The sequence below is a fragment of the Panthera pardus genome, unplaced genomic scaffold (assembly GCF_024362965.1).
Source record: "Panthera pardus isolate Hobbes unplaced genomic scaffold, ASM2436296v1 HiC_scaffold_17, whole genome shotgun sequence".
NCBI lineage: Eukaryota > Metazoa > Chordata > Mammalia > Carnivora > Felidae > Panthera > Panthera pardus.
The window spans coordinates 126,123,373-126,143,343 of NW_026526732.1; the positions used below are offsets into that span (position 1 = coordinate 126,123,373).

Below are 19,971 nucleotides of genomic sequence, written 5' to 3' on the forward strand. Positions count from 1 at the left end.
TCATTTTGCAGGACCCTGAAGACAAGGACCTCTGCTCCCACTGGCCATGTTGCTCAAGGCTCTTGAGCCCTTCCATCTCCACCACCACAGCCCCCGGCGGCTGCTGTATTATAACTCCCATCTGCGAGCCAGCCCAACCCTGAGCACTCAGAGACAACCCAACAGATATCACAACAAAGCTATTAAAAGGCAGAATGTTCTGATTTGTAAGTAGCCATACAGTTCGTGCTCAACGATATGAGATGATGGATGTGTTAATTAGCTTGATGGTGGGCATCATTTCACAATGTACAGCTATATCAAATCATCAAATTGTACACCTTATGTATATAAGAGTTTTATTTGTGAATTATGCCTCATGAAAGCTGGGGAAAATGTGAGAAATTATATCATCCGGCTCTGTTGTGAATATAATTTGTTATATGTTAATATTACTGTTTATGCTCTGTTAAAATGTACAGATCAGGAGCACCTCGGTGGCTCAGTCTGTTGAGCGTCTGACTTAGGCTCAGGTCGTGATCTCACCGTTGGTGAATTCGAGCCCCGCGTCAGGCTCTGTGCTGACAGCTCGGAGCCTGGAGCCTGCTTCAGATTCTGTGTCTCCCTCTCTCTCTGCCCTTCCCCCGCTCTCTCTCTCTCTCTCTCTCTCTCTCTCTCTCTCAAAAATAAGTAAACGTTCATTTTTTTTAAATTTTAAATGTGTAGATCAGAAACACAAAAAAGACAACTCGTTGTCATCTTCTCCCAGGCCTCAGTTTCCTCGTCTGTAAAATAGCGTGAGAGGATGGAATAGTTCCTAAGATTATTTCCTGCGCAAACTTTTTATGAACCTAATTCTTAGCACGTGAGCTTTCCTTCCAGCAAACCTGACATTAAAGACGTCAGTGGCGGTTAGTGTTCAGGGCGCACAGTACTTCTTGCTGCAAATATTTACTAGATCCGCCCTGAGTTCCTGCTGCATGCCAAACACTTTGCTAGGATTAAGAATACAAAGAAGAAAGCAGAAAGAAAGAAACAAATTCTGCCTTCATGGGTTTTAGAAGAGCTTAGATAAATAAGCATCCAAACAACTGTGACAACGTCTGCTTCGAATTCTCACCGATAAGAAAAAAAAAAAAAAAGTAGAGGCTGGAAACTTCCTATTTAACATGGAGATGTAAAAACAGAGGCTGATCAATGTCAGGGGGTAATTGACAAGGAAGGCGTGGTGTCGGAGAAACTCCAAGTTATCTGATTAGCAGTAAGGAAATTTCACTTATTTTGTACACATCAGATACTTTATGTCCTCACTTTCCTCTTCATTTTCAAAATAAAAGGTTTTATCAGTTCTAAAACAGTAACTACAGAGGGATTGAGTTCTATTTGTTTTAAAATTGCCGCTGCTTTAGTTTCAGTGCATATTTCTATGTGATGCTTTTCTTCTAAGTTCTCCAGCACCCCAATGTACTGCATCTGTTGCCAACGAAAATAGAATAGGAGGTCCATCAAACATCTTATGGTCATAAAATTCAAAATATACAGAACCATCTCCAGGCCTGGAAATTAATCTAATAATTTCTTGCGTATCTGTAAAAGAGGCCATTATGAAGCTGGAGGAGGGCCATGGAAACACCCCAGATCGTACTCACATGACAGCAAGAGTGCAGCATAGTGAGGGCATTTAAAAAAAATACAACCCTTCAGGGGCGCCTGGGTGGCTCAGTCGGTTAGGTGTCCAACTTCGGTTCAGGTCATGATCTCACGGTTTGTGAGTTAGACCCCCGTGTTGGGCTCTGTGCAGACAGCCCGAAGTCTGCTTCAGATACTGTGTCTCTCTCTTTCTCTCTCTTCCCCTCCCCTGCTTGCACTCTGTCTCTCTCTCTCTCAAAAATAAGCAAACATTATAAAAAAAAATCTGTGACCCTTTAATCTTAAGACAAGAACAAAGCTAGTCATAATCAAAGTTTTTAAATTGTGAAGAGTAATATTACAAGAATATTCTGATTCTCTTATGATCTTTAAGGATTAAGGCATTTCGTGAAATAAACAACACACAGTGGATTGCCTGTGTTAAGGATTTAAAATAGGAAATGGCAGATCCATCCATAATTTTCTAAGTTAACCTAAATCTTTCTGAATGTACATCATCCACATTTTTAGATTTAAATTATAAACCACAAAAAAAGTGTTACACTTGGGAATAATCTGGTAAGAGTGTTCTTTGCTGTCAGGATTGCTAGGAAGTTCATGTGTTAAGAATACGTTCATAAAAAGTTTGTGCAGGAAATCACCTTAGAAATCATTCCACCCTAGGACACCTGGGTGGCTTAGTGGGTTAGGCGCCTGACTCTTGATTTCGGCTCAGGTCATGATCTCACAATTTGTGAGTTCAAGTCCTGCATGGGGATCTGTGCTGGTGGCATGGAGCCTGGTTGGGATTCTCTCCCTCTCTCTCTGCCCCTCCCCTGATCATGTGCACATCCTCTCTCTCTCTCTCTCTCTCTCTCTCTCTCAAAATAAATAAACTTAAAAAAAATCATTCCACCTTCTCACATTCCTTTACAAATGAGGAAACTGAGGCCTGGAGAAGATGAAAATGAGTTGTGTGTTTTGTGTTTTGTGTTTTGAGTTGTGAAAATGAGTTTGTGTGTGTTTCTGATGTGCAATGTGATGATGTGATATAGCTGTACCTTGTATATATTGGTAATATCATTAAAAGCAGATCTGTTCTCATAAATATGACTTAAGAGAAAAATATTAATAAATTGGTCTTAATAAAGAGCTGACGCTTCAAACTTATAGAAGATCCATCAGTATGTTGCAATATTCCCAAAATTTTACATACGGTTGGAAATTTCCTTTCATCTGCCGCTTTTGGTAAGGGCATGGATGAGGAGGTGAGAGAATTGTCCAGAGTGAAGCAAGTGGGTATAAATGATCATCAATTACTATTTCTTCTTCACATATATTGTGTTTGGAAAAAAAGGAAGGAAGGAAGGAAGGAAGGAAGGAAGGAAGGAAGGAAGGAAGGAAGGAAAAGAAAAAAAACCCTCCAAAAAAAGAATAAGTCCAAACAACTTGAATTATAAAAATATTTTAAAAGTAGAGTCAGTAATCTCACCAGCCTCAACTACAGTAATAAGAAAAGTTTGTTTGAGAAACAGCAAAATCTAGGTCTTGACTGGCTTCTTTCAAAACTTACTTTTGTATAATTTACCTTTAAATTCAGTCTCTGGAGAAGTTAAAGATCAAATGCTGAGGAAGGTATCGAAGTATAGATAGAGAGAATATGGCTTTGGTGAATATAATGGTAAAACCAATGCGAATTGTTCTATCTGATAAGCTTTTTTAAAACTCAGAAACATTCACCTATAAACTATGGAATGGGTTACTTGATTTTTAAACCAACCATAGTGACCACTAGCTTTCCATCACTGCAGAAGTATCCAGAGTAACCACAATTAAATAATTATAGTCACTTAACTGTAAATCCAATATGTTTGGTCAAACTTTTTTTCCTTTCTATGAGACTATGCAGAACTGATGCCCATGTTAGCAACAGTCTACCACTGTTCATTCAAGTGAAGTCTGTCTAATTTTGTGGTAACAGCAATCACACAAAACAGGATTTATTCTGTTTATAGATTGTGAGTAAACAAAATTTGTAAAGAAGCGAATTGTTTACCCATGGGAGGTGGATGAGCTCTTCCAGAAGAGCAGGATTTAGTGCCCTCAAGGAGACCTTTTATGAAATGGAGCTACAGGGGCACCAGCGTGGCTCAGTCAGTTAAGCGTCTAACTCTTGACTTTGGCTCAGATCATGATCTCACGGTTTGTGGGATGTATTCCCACATCAGCATCTGTGCTGCCAGCATGGAGCCTACTTGGGATTCTCTCTCTCTCTCTCTCTCTCTCTCTCTCTCTCTCTCTCTCTGCTTTCCACCCTGTGCTCATGCAGGTTCTCTCTCTCTGTCTCAAAATAAATAAATAAACTTAAAAAAAATAAAAAAATAAATGAAACTAGAAATGTGTGTTCATTTCACTGGTCTAAAGAGAGCAAAGGCATCATCATTAAAGTTACATCAGGGCACTAGGATTTCTGTATCAGGTATTATGTAAACTTTGTTTGTACAAACAACCTGCCCTCACAAGCAGTCACAGCAACACGACAATATTTATTAGACCATCCTGCCATGTCATCTCATAATAACGGAGGGGAGCAAAGCCCTATTCTAGAAGTCAGGACATCTCAGTTTGTGTGACCTTCTATGAGCAAGACACTTAAACCCAGGCCATTCATCTGTACACATGGAAGTTAAACAAGATAAGCTCTAAAATCTCTTTCAGTTCTAAAGTAAAATTTTTTATTCATTTTCCTTTTTCTGTGTTAACATGTCTTCCCAGTTGTGCTTGAAACATTTTTCTTTCAAGAATGCCTCTTTCACACCCTCCCCAAATATACACTTAATTCCCAAGAATTAAAAGAATGTTTTAAGTGCACTCTTCTCTTTCAAAACACACAAAGAGGCCAAGACAATGCAAAAGCTGTTTTATGATTGTGACAAAATCACTAAACAAATAATTTCCATGCCTAAATAACAGGAGTGTAGGCCAGTCATTTCACTTCCCACCTCCTCTGTTTTCCATCCCCCAAACAGATAATTACTTGCTTATTTTATAAAGTGGATGTCAAAAAGTTTCCTGGAGATTGGGGGGGGGGGGGAGGGGGGGCAGGCAAAAGAGGGATGCAGAGAAAAATTTGATTATATCTTTTATTTTTTAAATTTTTTCTCTCATTAAACTTTTGTTTTAATGGGTCTCAAAATTCTGTGACAAGCTTTTGGTCAACTTGTTTCCATTAAAAAGTACTGATTCGAGAAATTAATAACTTAAAACTGCCACACACACACAAACTTAATGGGTCCCCAAAACATCCTCCTTTCCTTCTGAAGGTTTTACGATGCATTGCTATCACTAACTAGTCTTTTACTACTAAACTTAAATGGCCAATTGGCACAAAGAGTTCTGAGACCGTTCTTCCACCGCTGATTAAGACTGGGGTGGCAGGTGGTGGCAATGATATTCATTTAGCCTTCCGAGCTTTCTAGGCAGGCTTGGTGACCTTGCCAGCTTCAGCTGCCTTCTTGTCCACTCTTTGATGACACCCCCAGAAACCATCTGTCTCGTGTCACAAACAGCAAATTAGCCCAGAGGATAGTCAGAGGAGCTCTCAACGTGCACAGGCTTGCCAAGCACAATATCAACAATGGCAGCGTCACCGGATTTCATGAACTTGGGGCCATCTTCCAGACTTTTTCTAGAACTACGGTCAATATTCTCTTTCAGCTCAGCCAGCTTCCGAGCAACGTGAGCTGGGTGACGATGCAGCACACGTGCATGTCCAGCCCTGATTTGGCTGGATGGTTCAGGATAATCACCTGAGCTGTGAAGCCAGCTGCTTGCTGTCACCAGCCACATTGCATGATAAGATCTTTGACAGATGTGTTCTTGACATTGAAGCCCACGCTGTCCCCAGGAACAGCCTCATGCAAAGCTTCACGGTACATTTCCACAGACTTTACTGCGGTTATAACATGGACTCGAGCAAAGGGGACCACCATGCTGGATTTAAGAACACCACTCTCCATTTCGCCCATAAGGACGGTACCAATGCCCCCAAATTTGTAGATGTTCTAGAGGGAGAGACGCAAGGGCTTATCATTTGGACGAGTTGGTGGCAGGATACAATACAGACTTTCAAGGAGCATGGTTCCACTGGCATTGCCATCTTTATAGGTGACTTTCCATCCTCTGAACCAAGGCGTGTTAGCACTTAGCTCCAGCATATTGTCACTGTTTCAACCAGAAATCGGCACAAATGCCGCTATGTTGGGATTGTAGCCAAATTTTTTTAAGGTAGGTGCTGACTTCCCTAACAATTTCCTCATCTCTCTTCTGGCTGGAGGGTGGCTCAGTGGAATTCACTTTGTGAACACCAACAATGAGTTGTTTTCACACCCAGTGTAAGCCAGAAGGACATGTTCACGGGTCTTCCCATTCTTGGAGATGCTTGCTTCAAATTCACCAACACGAGCAGCAACAATCAGGACAGCACACTCAGCTTGAGATGTGCAGTAATAATGTTCTTGATGAAGCCTCTGTGTCCTGAGGCAACGACGGTGGTCACATAACACTTGCTGGCCTCGAATTTCCACAGGGAAATGTCAACAGTGATATTGTGTCCATGTTCAGCTTTCAGTTTATCCAGGACCCAGGCCTCCCTGAGAGGACCCTTTCCCATCTCAGCAGCCTCCTTCTCAAATTTTTCGATAGTTCTTTTGTCAACCACATTTGTAGATCAGATGACCAGAAGTGGCAGACTTGTCCAAATCTGTGTGTCCGTGATGATGATATTGATATGAGTCTTTTCCTTTCCCATTTTGGGTTAGGTTAAGCAGGGGTTTTCATGACACCTGTATTCTGGCAGCAAACCTGTTGCAAAAAATCTGATTATATCTTTTTAAAAACTTGTCAATCTTTTGGGGAACTTGGTATTTTGAAAAGAAATAAGTGAAAAGGGAGATCCTGGGTCTAAAATTCAAGTCAGATTGACTTCAGGAAGAATCCAACGTGACAAATTTTAAGTTATTGCTGAAAAAGTGAAGGAGAATACCACGAGGAAACTAACCACACAAACACAGCTCATCACTTTTGTGCCCTTGGTATATTTCAGAGTTCAATATTCACCTCTTAGAATTCCCATAACCCCCATTCCTAACTATGAGCTATCTATGTATTTTTGTGTCCTCCAGGCACAGTGAAAATACCACCTCACTGATTTCATTTCATTTAGATAATATTTTCAACAAGGCAAGGACTCATTATGCTCTACTGTTTAAACATGTACACAAACACCCCCCAAACAATTAGACTGTTATGCCTTTGAACGTAAGGGTTCTGCTTTATTCCCTTGTGTCCCAGCACCTACCACTAGGCACATACCAAATGATTAACGTAAATGTGCTGCCTACATAAAAATAACGTATTTGATATGGAGTTTCATTAAGGTAGAACACGAATTGAACATGAGCAAAACAATAAAACACGTTTAATGTGCTTGTGTTCACTGGTGCCAAGCACTTTACCCACTTTACCTTTAACCCTTAGAATTGCCCTGTCAGGCATCATCATCCACATTTCACAGAGAGGACATTTCTAGGAAGTAAATTGTCCGCCATGATAACAGCAAGTAAGTAACCCATGGCCCAGCTCTCAGCCCCGGTCTGTTGACAGCACAGCCCGGTGCTCTTTCCCTTCCAGGACATTTTCTCTCCTTCCTCACTGCTCTAACCACACACCATCCAACTTACATATGACTTTATGAACACTATTATGAAAAAGCGTGGAGAAAAATATGTTTCTGCTTCACGGCTGGCTAATATCTTCCAATGAGATCTCCAACTTAGTAATCACTTTGTCTGGTGGGTGAGTTGCTTTGTTTTGGTTTACCAAAATATTTTTCTGTCAGAGGGAAAGGCTGTCTGAGAAAATATACATACATCAGTACAAAGGAATCAAAAGGATTATTAAGTGTTCTAGGTAACCTGTAAGCTAGCCACGGAAATAATGGAGGGATGAGGTAGACTGGGAGAAAGATAGGGAACCCATTGTGGTCGTCCAATTACATTAAGTCTTCAAAACTCAAGCTCTTGAGTCAGAGACCTAATCATTGGAGGTCAGTGGACAAAGAAGTTGCCTGTGTCCTAAAGCAAGGCCCTTTTGTAGACTGGGCTCCTTAATCAGATTGGTGTGCTGGTTAAGGAATCCATGGAGTGACCAAACCCCCTGATTATAGCTTGCTGACACAGGGCCCCACCTGACCCACAATTCAATTACTTATGTTGGGAGAAATTGAAGAATCAGATTAAGTTTCCAGGATCAGTCAGCAAGCAGAATATGAAAAACAGCAGCCTGGGTTTGACCAGGATTCAATTTTTTTATGGAATGTTTTTATAATCCTTGCCATCAGAAGTGGGGTCTGATCCTTATTGGTTGTACATTCTCCTAAAAATTGTCACTTTGACTCACTCTCTCTAAAGATTGTCATTTACTCAACTAGGGATTGTCATTTACTCAAGTTCTTCTTCATTCATGGCTTGGCAACAGGTGGTTAACATCAGAACCTAACGTTTGCCTTCTTAAAATCAGTACTTGCAAAACATAAACATTCTTGCTACTTGATCTTCTTTCTTCAGCTTCCAAGAGATGATCATAAATAAAATATGACTAATCCTCAACAATTCACTAAGCTTCAGTTTTGTATTTATAGCTACTATGCATACACATGCATAACAAATGTCATATCCGCATTTGTCATAAATATGTAATTAAAACGTTCCCAAGGATTGTGCAAACTGTTCTATATAAATTATCACAACAAACCTAGGAGGTAGTAATGGAAAAAACTGTGGCTCAGAGGGGCAAACGTGCCCAAAGTTGTGTGGCTGTTTAAACAAACTTTATAAATATACATAACTAAAGAGATGACTCTAAGTCCATTGAGACAAACTAATCACATCTTCTGAAGTAGCAAAGGCTTATGATGTAAATCACTCTTTTGGTTCTTATCATAAACTGACCTATATTGTCATAGTTCGTGTCCAGTCTTATCTTCAAAGGTCAGCTCTTTAAAGCTGGAGAATCTGATGAAAGCAATGAACACTTTCCCCAGAAAAATCCTTACATCCACCATGGTTGTTCCATAATTTCAGAGAGAAGGCCTTCTGTAGCCTGTCTCTGGGCTTGAAGTTCCATGTACTCCACAGAGCCATGAGCCCCAGGTGCAGAACACTTCACATGCTCTCTTACCCTCCTTCCTGTCTTCCACAGACCTTGTACTCTTCTGTTTCTCAAGAAATATGCTGACTTCAAAAGAGAAAGACCCTTGCTGTGAACTTTGCAGTCCAGGAGCCTATAAATGTGGTTTACCAGAGAACTTGTTTTTCTTTTTTATTATCATACCCTTGAACACATAAAACCCAGGAAAATAACTGCAGCTTGTGCTGAGCCTTGACTTTGGCGAGCACTATGGGAACAGACACTTCCATATTGGACTGTTTTTGTCTTGCATCAAAAGCTCCAATGGCTGTTGAAGACCTGGATTTGTCTATACCAACTGGCTCATGTTGGAGATATTTAGGGAGGTGTCAAAGTGGACATTATCACTCTTTGGAAAGAAAAGATTCTTCTTTCTTGAAAACTCTTATCATGTAAAAATAACCTGGCAGACCAAAAATTGAGACTATTTAATATATGCTTCTAATATATGCTTCTTTGGTAAAAGCTAAAATTCAATTGAAAGATCTTCGTATGAAATTCACATATTATTATTTTACTTTGCTTCCTTCTAAAAGCATTTTAAAGTCTAAACACTCTTTTTATTGTGGGATCTGTAGCAGAAATACCCTTAAATCCAGTCCTCTGCTCCATCTTTTTTGACTAATTCTGAACTTTATAGTCTTTTGCCTAGGTTCTTAGAACAGCTTTTTGGCTCAGAACCCCTTGACCAAGCTGGTAATGTTGAGTGACTCTAGCTATTTTCCTAATAATTAAGTCTAATCATGTCATTCACTTGCTTAAAAACCTCTCTTGGCTCCTATTGCTTATAGAATTAGAGTCAAATTTCTTATTTTAGCTCTGAAGTCCCTTCTACCACAGTCCTGGCCTAGTGTTCCTTTGCCAACTCCATGTAAACTCTTGTCCACTTCCTCCAAGCCATTAACATGCCTCTAAAGTCATTTTACTAAAGTCATCACCATTTGCTAAGCACAATAGACCTACCATAATAATAAGCATACTATCTCTTCTGGAAGGTCCTTTCTTATATTCACCTATTCTTACAAATACCCCTCATCTTTTAAGACTCAATTCAAATGTTGTCTCTTCCAAGCAGACTTGAAACATTTCATGTGGTTATTTATCCTTTTAACTTCAGTTCCATTTTCTTTGTAACTGTTAAAGTTGATTCCATTGGAAGTTTCATGTGTGATGGCTGTCTTTTCAAAGACTACAAGGCCCTAAAAAATAAAAACAAATGTTTTTGTCTCTATATACCCAGCACCGGACCAATGATTGGTGTAGACCATGAGCTCAGAAATTGTTTGAATAATCAATGAATAATATATAGGAGTGGAGGTGAGCACAAATTTTTGCTCTGTTGCTAACCAATGTATAAAATGGAAGTAAATAAATTTGAGTAGAGAGTGTCATACATTTATAACTTACATTTTATTGAATTAAATTAACATGCAATATTACAACAGTTTCATGTATACAGCATAGTGATTTAACATTTTTTACATTATGAAAGAATCACCTCAATAGTTCTGTCACTACACAAAATTATGCAAATATTGACTTTATTCCCTATGCTGTATATTATATCTCTGTGACTTATTTATTTTATAACTGGAAATTTATATCTTTTAATTTCCTTCACCTATTTTACCCATCCACACCTAGCTCCCCTTTGGCAACCACTAGATTATTTTCTGTATCTGTGAGTCTGTTTCTGTTTTTTTGTGCTTTTTAAAAAATTTTTTTGTTTTTATTTTAAATTCCACATGTAAGTAAATCACATGGTATTTATCTTTCTCTGACTTATTTCATTTAGCATAATACACCTTAGGTCCATCCATGTTGTCATGAATACAAGATTTCATTCTTTACTATATGAACTTCCAATTCTATGTTAAATAAAAGTGGCAATAGTGAGCATCCTTGTCTTGTTCCTAATCTTAGAGGAAAAAGCTTTCAGCTTTTTACCTTTGAGTATGACATTAGCTGTGGGTTTGTCATATATGGCCTTTACCTTGTCGAGGTGTATTCCTCTATTCACTCTTTTGAGAGTTTTTATCATAAATGGAAGTTGAATTTTGTCAAATGCATTTTCTGCCTCTATTGAGACGATCGTAAGAATTTTATCTTTTGTTTTTTTATGGGGTATGTCATGTTGATTGATTTGTGATGTCAAATCATCCTTGAATCCCTGGAATGGGTCCACTTGGTCATGGTATATGATCCTTTTAATTTATTGTTAAATTTTGTTTGCTAATATTTTGTTGAGGATTTTTGCATCTGTGTTCATTAGTAACCCTGGCCTGCAATTTTCTTTTTTCTTTTTTTTCTTTTATTTTATAATATCTTTGTCTGGTCTTGGTATCAGGGTAACCCTGACCCTATAAAATAAATTCAGAAGTGTTCTTCCATTTTCAATTTTTGGAGATAATTTGAGGAGGGTAGATATTAACTCTTCTTTAAAAGTGTAGTAGAATTAACCTCTGAAGTGGACTTTGTTTATTGTGACTTTTTTGATTACTGATTCAGTTCCATTACAGCTAATTGATTTGTGGAGATTTTCTAATTCTTCATGATTTCAGTCTTGAAAGATTATATGCTTTTAGAAAATTATCCATTTCTTCTAGGTTGTCTAATTTGTTGGCATGTAATTTTTTACAGCATTCTTGTGATCCTTTATATTGCTGTGGTATTGGCTGTAATTTCTCTTCTTCTGTTTTTTTATTTTATTTATTTGGGCCATCTCTCTTTTTTTCTTAATGATTCTGGCTAGAAACTTGTTGAATTTTCAAAGACAATCGAAGAATCAGTTCTTAGCTTCATTGATCTTTGTTTTAGTTTTTTTTTTTTTTCCAGTCTGTATTTTATTTATTTCCACCCTGATCTTTATCATTTCCTACTTTCTTATTTTGGACTTTGTTCTTTTTCTAGTTTCCTCAGGTATAAGGGTAAATTATTTATTTGAGATTTTTCTTGTTTCTTGAGGTAGACCTGTATTGTATGAACTTCCCTGTTAAGAATTCTTCTGCTGTGTCCCAAAGATTTTGGAATGTTGTGTTTCCATCTTCATTTGTCTGAAAATATTTTTTTTATTTCTTCTTTGATTCTTTTATCGACCCATTGATTGTTTAGTAATATGTTCTTCTCTACACTTGTTTGTGGGGGTTTTCTTCCAGTTTTTTTCTAGTAATTGATTTTTGGTTTTATGCCATTGTGGTTGGAAAAGATATTTGATATGGTTTCAATTTTCTTGAATTTCTTGAGACTTGTTTTGTGGCCTGACATGTGATCTACTCTGGAGAATATTCCATGTGTATTTTTTTAAATGTGTATTCTGCTGTTTTGGGGTGGAATTCTCTGTATATATTAAGTCCATCTGGTCTAATATGTTGGTTAAGGTCACTGTTTGCTCATTTATTTTATATTTTGATGATGTATCCATTGATGTAAGTGGGACATTAAAGTTTCCTACTGTCATTGCTATCTAATTCTCCCTTTATTTCTATTAATATTGGATTTTTATGTCTAAATGCTCTTATTTTGGGTGCATAAGTGTTTGCAAAAGTGATATCCTCTTGTTGGATTGACTCCTTTATCTTATGCAATGTGCTTCTTTGTCTTTTGTTATGGTCTTTGTTTTAAAAGACTCTTCTCAGGGGTATTAGAAATACCCAGTAAAAAAACAAAATAGAACCCTGGACTGAAGTAAAACTTCTTGGAATAAACATAAATTTATTAGGTCAGAAACTAAGTGAGTAAAGAAGAAGAGAAAATTCAGATACAATTGGTGGAGGGCACCAGACAGATATCAGAAAATACTGGATGCTTGGCTATATGGAGAGACCATATTTTTTAATACTCTGCATGAACAACAGGATACAAAATCGGAGAGGAGAACAAAAGAAGAACCAAATTCTAGAAAAAAATCTAGCTTGACCCACTTCTATCCCCGACACAGGAATCTCTTCTTTGAAGTATAGAGGTACCCAGCTCACTCCAATATGAACAACAGAAAAGAATTAAATATTATTTAATTTAATATTAAATTAAATATTATTTAATTTAATATTAAATATTAATTTAATATTAAATAAATGTGTAGACTAAATAACCTTAAAGAAATAAATACATATATAGTGAAAGATGAGAACAGAAAAACCACATAAAAGAATTAGAAATAAAAGTAATAGGTTTAGAAATGAAGACTCAATGGAAACTAATATAAAAGTAGAGAGACAACTCAAGAAGCAATGTTAGGAAAAGAGAAAGAAAAAAGAAAAAATAGAACTAAAAAAAGTAAAAGAGATTAAAAATAATTTGAGATAGACATAGGACAAAGAAGACCTAGCATGAGTATAATTGGAGGTCCTGTTGAAGAAAATCAAAACCATGGAATTAACAAATACTAAAATTACAATCCAAGAAAACTTTCTTCTTCATAAGAAATTTGAATCCATATATTGAAATGTACAATATGTGCCTGGAAATTGATGCAGGATAATTATATCTTAATACACAATAAGAAGCTAGATATTTTTATCGAATTTGGAAAGATTACTTAATTATGGTAACCATAGATGATAACACGTACACTATTTAATTTTAAATTTCTCAAAATTCCAGAAAATAGCTTGTCTATTTGAACCTAAACCCATAGGTAATACCTCTTGAATAGGTAATTACCTCTCATCATCTATCCTGCCAAAATAGCCACAACTGTCATTGTGATAATGATGGAAAATCATGCTGATTTGAAGATCTGTGTTGGTAGTTACCTGTATCTTTGATTAATTAAAATTGCTATCCAATAAATAATCACTTAACATTGTAAGTGATGGTAATTAATGATGGGGGTGGGAGGGAAGATAACCAAAGTTTTGTCATAGAAAATGTTGAAAGCCACTCATCTTGTGCTTTTCTTTCAGTGCATAAACAAGGAAATGAAATTTAAAGATAAGTAATTTGCCCAAGATAAAACAGCCAGACCGTACCAGGCTTCAAATAAAAAGTTTAGTCTTTTAATTTTCAGGTCATGTTTTGTGCTACTAGGATCATGCATAAAATTAGTTATTCGTTTTATTTAAAAGTAAATATCATAGTGTGGGAAATTAAAAAATCATAATTCTTTTTGGAATATGATCTTCACAACCATTATGTATAAATAATAGAGCCCTCTGAATCAAAAGATAATTTTAAAAATAATAATAGTCAGTGTAGTAAATAATACTATAATGTTATGGGTTTATCAAAATCTACATGTTGTCACAGCTTTCTGGGCCCACAGCTACCTTATAGTTAAGTATGGCCAAGTGCCTGATTTTGAGCCAATGCAACGTGACAGAAATGATCTGTACTGCTTCCAAGCTGGGCTATAAAAACCTCCCATAAGCTGCACTCTAAGAAGGAAGAAAACGTTCTAGGAGCAGATGAGACCAAACTTTGCTTGTTTTTTTTTTTAATGTTTTATTAATTTTTGTGAGAGAGAGTGCAAGCTGGGGAGGGGCAGAGAGAGAGGGAGACACAGAATCTGAAGCAGGCTCCAGGCTCAAACCCACCAACTGTGAGATCATGACCTGAGCCGAAGTCAGATGCTTAACCGACTAAGCCACCCAGGCACCCCAAACTTTGCTTGTTTTTGATTCTTAGTATCAATAAAGATAATGAGGGAGAAAAAAATAAAACAATTAAACCTCCCATAAACAAATCTGCATTCTCCCTTCCATATCTGCTGGCTAAGTGTCAGTGCCTTGAAAAGTATATATTTAAAACAACAGAGTATTGCTACTTTGGACTGCTAGATGAATTTATAAAGCAGAACCCACAGCCCCTCCAACTATTGGATTTTACATGAGCCAAAACCAAACATCTTGTTGGATTAAGTCATTTATATTTCAAGGTTTACCTGCTACTATAATTAGTGTTATCTTACACAGAAATTTCAGTCAGAGTGGGTAGTAACAAAAAATATAAAATCTGTGTTACTGGCAGAAGAAAACTAGGAAACTAATATCAGAAGCTAGGCAAGTGAATTATCAAGTTAGGCAGTGGGAAAATATTCAGTTACAATGATGCTGATGATATTTGGAGAGGCAAACCACACACCTTCCTAGCCTGTGGCTCCAGCAGAAGAGATTGGAAAACAGAATTACATTAGCATGCATTAGATTTAGTAACTTTATGTGGCAAGCTATTAGAAGAAGAAATGACCACAGAAAACACTTGCAACTAATTTGGCCATCTAATAAAGAATTGGCAGTCTTTGCATATTAAAAGATTAAAGTAGGAGTGCCTGGCTGACTCAGTTAGTAGATCATCCTTAGGGTTCAGAGTTCAAGTCCCACGTTGGGCATAGAGTTGACTTAAAAATAAATAAAAATAAACAAGAGATTAAAGAAAAGCATTAAATATTTTACAAATATATATAAATCTATAAATATATAAAACTATATAGAGAAATATTTTATAAATATATATATATGTATATAGTATGAGTGTGTGTGTATGTATGTATATATAGAGAGAGAGAGAGTAGAAAGGAAGCCTCCAAAAATTTAAATCTTTGAAAATTTGGGCATGCTTATCTCAAAGATTAGATTCCAAAGATTAGAGAATAAGATTTTTTTTAATTGAATCATTAAGGATCTAATAATATAATTATGTGATAAAGTTTAGATTGAGCCGGGCCCTCAACCCAAGGCTGATGTCCCTAAGGTAAATGTCATTGACTAGAGAAAAAAAAATTGTGATGAAAAAGAAAATAAATTAATTGGATTTAAGAATTATGTCTAACAAAGAATTGTAGCTGTGAGTACCAGCATATTGAACTAACTACAAGCAAAGAGAGGAAAGTCTTAGTAACTTTAAAGGAAGTTATATTGCCAAAACAGCTGTGAGTTAAAACTTAAAAGTCTTTGGCTGATTAGTTTTCTATTCATTTGTTTATTAGTTTATTGATGTGGTTTTTTGAAAAAATACCCTGAAATCCTTTGAAATTTAAGAGTTAATGTTTATTTAGACATATCACCTATATGACAAATTCTTGATGTAAATGATTTTGAATTTCCTATTGGCCAAAATATGTAAATATGTATCACATATTTTTTACTGTAAATCCATATAAATGATGTCTATTTGTGAATTTGTATCTTTAAATCTTTTTTCCTTTGCCCCCACCTGAAAAGCAGAAACATTGCTAGACATAAAAATATTCATGATGGGAATGTTATTATTATTATTGGATTTGTTTTCTTCTCTTAGTGACGTTTGGAGTTTAAGCCTAGACATAGGATCCTTTCCTTCTCTGAATGATTATGTCTGATGAAATAGCAAAAACAGAAAATATACTTTCTTTTTAAAGCCCTTGGCAGAGAATTAAAACAACTCTTAAGCCACCCAACTCATACAGACAGGAAGTATGCAGCAAAAAACTCTGGAGCCCTCAACTCCCACTACAAATGTGGCCATGTCACGTCATGGACCAGCGAGAAGCCCCAGATGGCAGCACCAGAGACCACAGAGGACAAGGAAGTTCCTCTCCGAAAGCAAAATTGAGTTCTAAGCAAGGAATGTCACTCACAGCCAGGACTTCATAACAGCTGTCCAAAAAGATTTCATCATTACTGTGGACGGCAATTACTACGTATAATGCAATTTTCTGTTTTCTGAATGGGCTATTTATTACAGTCATCCTGTCTCTATTCCACCGTGCACATTGGCTAAAGTGGAGGAGACAGAACCTTGCAACTAATTTAGCCATCTAATAAATCATTCGCAATCTTTGTAGATTAAATGATTCAAGCAAAACATGAAATATATATATATATATATATATATATATATATATATATATATATAGTTAATGTCTAAACGATATCTAATTCAGGAATTTCCAAGTCTTAAGATCTATAATATTTTCACATCCTCCTTAGTGAAAGGCTTTATAATCAAGGTCTTCATTAAACGACTTTAGGCTACTTTCTTTGTCTCTGCCTATAACCTCTTTACCTACCAATGATATTTGTCCAAAGACTTCCTAATGTCCTTCCAGGTCCCACAATTCAGTATAAATAAAAGGAAGCCTGTAGCTGAAGAAATAGTCCACTGTGTTAGTTTATGTCAGCCCCTGCCCCTGCCTCTACCCCCTTACCCCCTCCAAGCAGACCCTGAGATAAAGATTTGAGTCCTCAGAGTTTATTTGGAAGGTGAACCCAGGAGATACTATGAGAGAAAGGGGAAGTGAGAAAAGGAAGGGAAGGAAGATGATAAAAGGTGCTTTATGAAGTAATTTGCCCTTGAATGGCTACAGTCTTATGGCCTTAGGAAACTGTAAGAGATCCTCTGGAATGTGCACCTCACTGCCGTCCCATCCATGGATGAGAGAATTCCTCTGGGTCTCACTGAGGACGCTCCTTCATGGCAGCATCTTCCCAGTACTCTGAGGCTGTTGCATGCCCAGGCAGAGCAGACTCCATGGGCCAGAGAACGCCCTCAGGCAAAGGGAAACAGTTGCCAGCAACTGGAAGTCAAACCAAATTAATACATAACTGGTGAGGGGCAAGGTGATGGTAATCTCATCTATACTAAGGAAAAGTTATTATGTTATGAGTTGTTTTGGAAGCTGGATATTGAGTCTATTTTGGATATACAGCATGATGCTACTTTGCTAATATTTTGGTAGAAAGAAACTATTCTTCATTTTATCTGAATCGTGAAAGGCAAAGTCTTCTGGGAATAAGTCCTAGATAGAAGGCTAACTGATAATATTTTCTGAATACCACCAGGAATGCTGATAGGAAAGTAGTTTCAGATACTTTAAGCTTAGCTGCTTCTAACTTACTCTGTGTGTTCTTTCCCTGTCAAATCCCATAGTGAATAGAGCAAACATTGAACATTCAGCCTGAGTGAGAAGACTTTGGGATTGCAAGCCACCAAGTTGGGGGAGTTCTTGCCCCTGCAGCTTAACTGTAACAGATATCTTCCATTTACCCCTTCAGTTAAATTCTCCACCCTCCTCTGCTGCAGAAAGCCAGCCTGTAAAGTGTATACCAACGAGCTGTCTTGCCCTCTGGCTTCTGCGTGAGTTCAACCACTAGAGACCTGGCAGGAGATTAGAGGGAGAGAAGAGAGTGGGAACAGAGTATTCATAATCCCTTAACTCCCTCTCTGTGGGTCACTGTGAGTTGCTGGTTCCTCCCCATAAAGATCATGGCTCTTCACAAGGTGGTCCCTCCACAAGACTCTCCTTCCAGGTAATTTACCTCTTCAGATCTATAGGTGGAAATTGGCTCTGAGTGACTAGTGTTGGGGTACTTCTCCTTGATGGTTCTCCTATATCCCACCTACATTTTCACAAATGGCCCCTTTATTAAATACTCCTTGAAATATTCTTTGGAATGAATCATCTATTTCCTGCTGGGACATCAACTGATACATTATTCTAACCTATACCATCTGGTTTTGTTTTTCTGTAATAAAACATCACATCATGATGGCATTCTTCCTGAACCACTGTGGTTTCCACTACATTCAACCTTGCCAAAATCAAGGAAGAGACTGGGAGATCTAAATTCCACTGTCATCTCAACATTATTTATGCAATAGAACTCTTTCCACAGACAATGATGTCTTTATATCTGAGAGAGCAAGTGTTCCATCCAAATTGCATATCTATTGCTCCATTGACCAACCCCAACCTATTTTTTAAATGCAGTACTGATTCTTTAGTACTTTAGGGAAGGTTTCTAATGTAAGATCTTTGATATTATTTCTTCTTCCCCATGTTACTCCCTCAACTCTACCCCAGGTTGAGTCTGTTTTTGTTTTACGTGTGGAAAGGACAATTTTCATAAAAGTCATATTTGTTGAGAATTGATTAGTAATTCCAAATACTGGATCTTAGTAGGAGGTAAGGACTGACATGCTTCAAGTGTTATAAATCAATTCATTAAGTCAAGGTAAGAATTGAACAGATTATTTAACTACTTGGAACCAGGGAAGACTTGTTTTATCCCACACTTAAGTGTTCAACAACATCACCTAAGGAAAATTATAAAAGGATCTCAAATATATGCATTACAATTTCAAAAAGAAACAGAAACTAGTAAATTAGAGATTATCATCTATGGAATATGTTCAAACACACTGTTTAACAAGCCTATATTTAAAATTATTATAAGTGAAAGTAATTTTGCCATTACAGGTAATTTATGTTGTATGTAAATTAGACTTACCGAATCATCTTATAGAATTCTAGTCCAAGTTTGTTAAAGACAAATGGACATTTTTTTTTCTCCTACTGAAAATTACCATTTGTTTTTCCCTCCTGAGCATTGCTTCTTTACCCTTGAATGCCACTATTTACATAGTGTTTCACTATTTAAAATCCTTTTCACATACAATGCTGGTTCATCTAACAGTCCTTTGAGCATCTAATGGCAATAATGAGCACTCTCTCTAGAGTTCTGTCCATGGGCCTATATACATATACTACTGCATCGCAATTATGGAAGGTTCATTGATTTCCTAAAATCCATGCAATGGTGAATAACTCCTGTAATTTATAAGTTAATCCTCACAACACTTCTATGAGATAGGTTTTGTTATTCCCATTTTTCAACTGAAAAGATTAAGCCACAAAGAAGTTAAATGATTTGCCCAAGCGAGGCAGAAGAATTTGGTGTTAAACTCAAACCTAGCACTATATCAGATGTGCTCCACTTTGTCCCATGACACCCTCCTACTTCGGTTAGTGTGGGTCATCACCTATATTCCACTATAAAGCATTTTATGTCAATAAGGTAGAATCAATATTTATTGAATGAGAATTCCAGGATATCTAAAGTTTTCTGAATAAGTTACGAGCTAATAATCTCATCCGATCTTCAAATGATAGCTCCATTTTGATTTTAGATTCAATTGAATTTCTGGTCTATAAAGCATTTTCAGTTTATCTTACGGTGTTATAGAAAGTTAAAAGGCAATATGTATGCCCCAAATATAGATTTGGCTCATTATTTCAACAGTGTTTCCTCTCCTCTGTTTGCATTCATGCCCAACCTACCACCTTGGACTCTGGACCCACTGCCTTGACCTACTGATATCCAAGTGTTGGTGTGGGGAAAAGAATGACGAAGATAC

The 19,971-nt window shown here is 37.0% G+C and overlaps 1 long non-coding RNA gene and 1 pseudogene across 1 annotated transcript in view; both read right to left on the bottom strand.

Annotated features, from left to right (window-relative positions):
• The window catches only part of LOC109249407 (uncharacterized), a 33,409-nt gene that overhangs the window by 6,321 nt on the left and 7,117 nt on the right, over positions 1 to 19,971 (bottom strand). The gene's annotated exons all lie outside the window — the stretch shown is intronic.
• LOC128777830 (elongation factor 1-alpha 1-like) lies at positions 5,063 to 6,418 on the bottom strand (annotated as a pseudogene).